This window comes from Scomber japonicus, chromosome 4, assembly GCF_027409825.1.
Source record: "Scomber japonicus isolate fScoJap1 chromosome 4, fScoJap1.pri, whole genome shotgun sequence".
Classification (NCBI taxonomy): Eukaryota; Metazoa; Chordata; class Actinopteri; order Scombriformes; family Scombridae; genus Scomber; species Scomber japonicus.
In genome coordinates, this window is record NC_070581.1 from 33,628,415 (window position 1) to 33,633,747 (window position 5,333).

The window sequence follows — 5,333 nt, forward strand, 5'->3', positions numbered from 1 at the left end:
CCAAATGTGTAACCTTAAACTTAAAAAGAAAATATACTGTTTACGTATATATATATGTGTGTGTGTGTGTGTGTGTGTGTGTGTGTGTGTGTGTTTGTGTGTGTGTGTTTGTACAGTTCCATGTACAGCCACTCTTCCCTGTATGAAGATTTAATCATCACAATTTTAAGCAGCTCTGCAATCTGACTGTGACATTATAGAAATGGTTGTCAGCTAATAAATTATTGCTCCATGAAACAAATCTTACATAGTTTGACAATCTGTAGTGTAACAGAGTTGGAAAATGCACTTTCATAATTTCTGTATATCTCTAATAAAATCAAAGAGGTTCAATGTAAAATTATACATAACATTTACCCCACTAATAAGTTTTTGTCAAAATCTGTCAATATTGATGTTAATTGTGTATTTTGTAATACCAGATTTTTTGGAAATAGATTGAAGTTCACATCACCTCACAGTCCAACATACCAATTAATTTGAAAGCCAAAGATATACTTTTATACAATAACAATAAAGATAAGAGAATTCAACACTTAGTTAATTTGATTATTCTAATTGCAAATTCCACATACATAAAACCAAATTTTCCAAAAGTCGACCTTTCTTCCCTGTTTTTGAAATTGATTTCAAGAATTACTTTGAATGTATTAAAAGAATTGATAATAAGAAATGTATACAAACTGTTGATATAATTCAAGAAATGTTTGGAGAAATGTAAATGTCCCTTTTTCTCTTTCTTTTTTTTTAATTTATTTTTTATTTTACTTTTCATTTCATTTATTTTTATTATTATGTTTAATTACTCTTGTACTGACTTACGCACTTCATGAACTTTATGTCTCTATATATGTATTTATTTTCTTGGTTGGAGATGCCAGACTTCGTTTTGTATTATCCAATGGTCATTGTCCTGACTGGAACTTTTCAATAAAGTTTTTGAAAAAAAAAATTGATGAGGGAAAGTTGTGTTAGGAAACGCTGCTGTGATTTTTAACCGTTTTCTTTGTAAAATGATCTATTTATGTTGACATGTTTGGCTCATATTATAAAATGTAAATACAGCTAACATTACGTAGCTGCTTTATGTTGTTTTAACCATTAATATACGTTTTATGGATGTTTTTGTTTTCGCGCCTTTTGTACTACGGCAGGCTGCTGCGTAATGTAAACCAGACAGCGCTGCAGAGCATTTTAGCACATTTTCTCATTGTTATTTCACTTATTCAGGAGCAGAAAGTGTAGAAAGAGTCCAGAAGACTGGTACATGTGTTTTTATGTCTTCTGCAGGTGTTTCTTTTGTTAAATGTAATTATTTTCGCTGTGTTTACCCCACATATGCAGTGTTTTGTTTTGTCCACTAGGTGTCACTGTTCCCATATTGGTTATTATGGTTTGAGATTCATTAGTTAAAAACAAAGTGTTTTCTGTCTGTTTTAATAGCTTTTATTTAGTAAAGTGTAAGAAAGAAAGAAAATCAACTAAATCACACAGTGCTGTGTTGCATTGATGAGGGAGCAGAAAGTGCAGAAGTGTTTTTATGTCTTCTGCAGGAGCAAATAAATGCAGGAAAACAACCCCTGACTCATCATTATCCACACCTGATCCAAACCTGTTACAGTAGCACAAGAAAGAATACCAACACAAACTCCCTCAGTTATTTATTTGTAAAAGAAAAGTACATCTCTGCAAAAAGCTGATAAAAGCAAACAATTTATTAAATAATTTAATGTGTTGGTATAGATTTGTTGCATTTCTGTTGTTTTATTTGCTTCACAGTAGTTTCTGTGAGTTTGTGCTATATTTCAAATCCACTCACAAAGACTCAAAGATAACTTCCCAGTTTTATATTTAGTACAGCAGTATTATATATACATTTGCAGTAGGTATAGAGCATAGTATTAAAACTATGATGCATGTGCCAGTTAACACAGATCAATAAACATCAATAAAACAATACAAAAATAAAGTAAGTACATCAGAAAAACCAATGGAAATATAAAAAGGTGCAGGCAATGGATCAGGATATTTTAGATATTAAAGAAGGAAGATGTCCTCAAAATAAACCACATCTATTAGGGACAGGGGTATAACACATAGCTGATTTCTGGATGATATTTTAGATATTAAAGCGAGAAGATATAATAAAATAAACCACAACTATATTATTTGTGGTATGATTTATCCAAATCCAAAACAAGTATCATATTTGCTGTCCGATTGTGAAGTACGTCTGGTCAGGAGACACGGAGACTTGATTGAGGGTGTCGTAGGTGGAGGATGGATTGTCATTCTCGTAGTCAGACTCTCCCAATGTGGAGACTGGAACACAGTCGTCATAGATGATGGACTGAAAAAAACAACAGTGCCATTTATATGATTTAAACATCTTGAGCAGAGATACCATGATGCAAAGTAATAAAGTCACCTCCATGTTTATGTCGGTGAAATGGCCCCTGCTGTTCACATCTGTGGAAGACAAAGAACAACAAAGGTGTTTTCATTGCTCTTCATTTGTAATTATTGAAAGAGTTAGAATAGGAAGGTAACTCACCATTAGAGCATATTTTCTTCCATTTGTACAGGAGTGGTAGAAAAACAGCCAACAGGACAACAACCACAGTCACAGAAACAGCCACAGTCACAGAAATAACCACAGTCAAAGGAACAGCCAGATACAAGATCATACCTGGATGAGAAACACATGTTGAAACTAGTTCAAACTGCTGTAGTAGGGGAGCTACTGCAGTTTGTAAAGTCAGAATCAGAAACATGTTTATTGAACCCTGAACCATGAAAAATGAAACGTAAACTTTCTAAACAAGTATACAAGATATCAAAAGCATGATAAAAATCAAGTTCCAAAACTGATGACTGAAATTACAGTTCAGAAATACCATAGATATGTCCCATGTATTTTAGAAACAGGAACCTCGTTATATAGTTTGTCCACCAGAGGAAAACATCGATTTGGGAGAGTGGCCTCCCAAAAATAACCAAAAACCTCCAATACATTTAGATGTAATGTTGGACGTCCCAAAGTAACAGTGATAGTTATGTTTGACACATATCAGACCAATAAGCAGAATCAATAATGGCATTGGTATCAATAAAATCTTATCAGTTCCCATCTCTAGTTCTGCTGGAAAAAATCACATGTAACTCATCTACTGAGCTTATCCTTAAAAGTAAAGTTCCAAAGGTAAATATTAGGGGTGTAAAAAAATAACCGCTTTGAATTGGAAAATCAGTTTTGAAGGCGGGATCAATGAATGTTGATCAAATGCTTCTGTACGCTATTGGACAAACTTACAGCCAATCATATCAGCGATAGACGATGACGTATTCAGAGCCTGTAGAGAGCAGCGTGAACACTTCCTGTTTATGAAGGAAAATCATTCAGTGCAAGTTTTTGTTCTATTTTCAAAGTGAACTTGCCTTCCAGTTTATTTAGCACACAATCTACTGCTGCTGCTGAGTCACTCTACGGGCATGATCGCCTTGAGCCCGCCTCCCCCGTTCTGTGATTGGTTCCCTATCTCAGGTGAAGATTTAGTCTTGGTGGCCATGCTAACTTTCTGAGTGAAGTGGAATAAGATCATGGGTTTACCACGCTAGCTGCAGTATGTCATACGGAGAAATAAAAAGAAAACCAGAAGAGTTCAGAGGTGTGTGCTGATTCAGTGTGTTGAAGTATTTCAGACACTAGTTGCTGAGATGTTTCAGTATTTACAGACCAAACTGAGCCACAGCAGATGTGTAAAAGTGCAACGCTGCAGCAGTGACACAGTATGAGCACAGCTCTGAAGTCTGAACACTCTGCTAACTTTGTTGTGAACTTTGTCTGTTTAAACTGTTATTCTCTGATCTGAGTCTACACAGAACTCTGTTTTATTTCTTTACCTCCTTTACTAGTTTCTTTGGTTCTAGTTTGTGCCAATAATAAAATTGAATATTAAGTTTGTTTTCATTGACAGAGGGGCTTTGCAAAGTTCTCAACATGCAATGTATTACAGTCATAAACACAATGACATGGTTCTGAACTGAACAAAAAGACTAGTTCTCTGGTCTTTTATAAAATATTTATATTTGAAGGTAAGCAATGGCACATTTACAGGATTGACTTATGTTCATTTATAATGTAAAATTAATGTTTAATTTAAACAAAGAACTATCAGATTACATCATATCCAATCTTATTGTATCGTATAGAAATCCCATCGAATAGTATCGAACCGAATCGTTCCACTTTAATATGTATCGTTCCTGATTCGTATCGTACTCCATATATCTAGATATATCAGGTTGTCTTATTAGAGAGATGCTAACCCCTAGTAAATGTACCTGAACCTCCAGCTGTTGTCTCAGTTTGCTGCTGGTTGATGGTTTTAGTGGAAGATGAAGGTGTGGTGCTTCCTCTGAAACTCTGTGTTGGTGTTGGTGGGGCAGGTCTTGTAGTCGACTTTGGTTTTGAGGGAGACAGAGCTGTGAACAATAAAAAAGAAACACACTGATACAAAATAAATCCTGATGAGAGAAATAAAATGCTCCTTTAGCTGACCGGCTGCTTATAAACACAATGATAACATTAAATTAAAATTTTCATTCCTAAAGTCACTGACAGTAAATGAACACTTCCTGTATCAATCTTCACAGTGATTATTAGACCAAATATCAGGTTATTAAAATATCAGCTGCAGTCAGAAAAATGTTTCCTCTGACCTCCAGACACATGAAGAAACATGTTCATGACTTTCAGTAGAAACTCACCATCTGTGACGATGATCTCAAACTCCTGGTATGGACCCGAACCGTAACTGTCCAAACCACACCTGTAATGTCCAGAGTCAGATTTTCTCAGCTGTGTGATGGTCACATCCAGACGACTTCCTCCACTTGTCTCATAATATCTCATGCTGGATCTTCCACTTTGATGACTGCCACTATACACTGAAAGAATGTATTGTTTACATGCGTCTTTACAGAAGTACCTCCACCTTCCAGTCGTCTCAAAGTAACATGGAACTGTGATACTTTGTCCTTCAGTTCTTCTATAAATGGGGATTTGTGCATTGATGAGACCAATGTTTCCATCCTGCAGCACTGTTGGAAAACAAATCAACAATCAATAATGAACATTTCCACACTGATCCACAGAGTCACACTGGGAGCTGCCCAGTTCAACCAGTCTGTGATTTGACTTGATTTATTCTGTCAGGAAGGACTCGATGGATGCAGCATAAACTCTCACATTTTTCTGATGATTTGATTCAGTTTAAATATTTTAAATTACATCTTTGTCCTCATTCATTTGTCTTTTATTTCTCCAGATG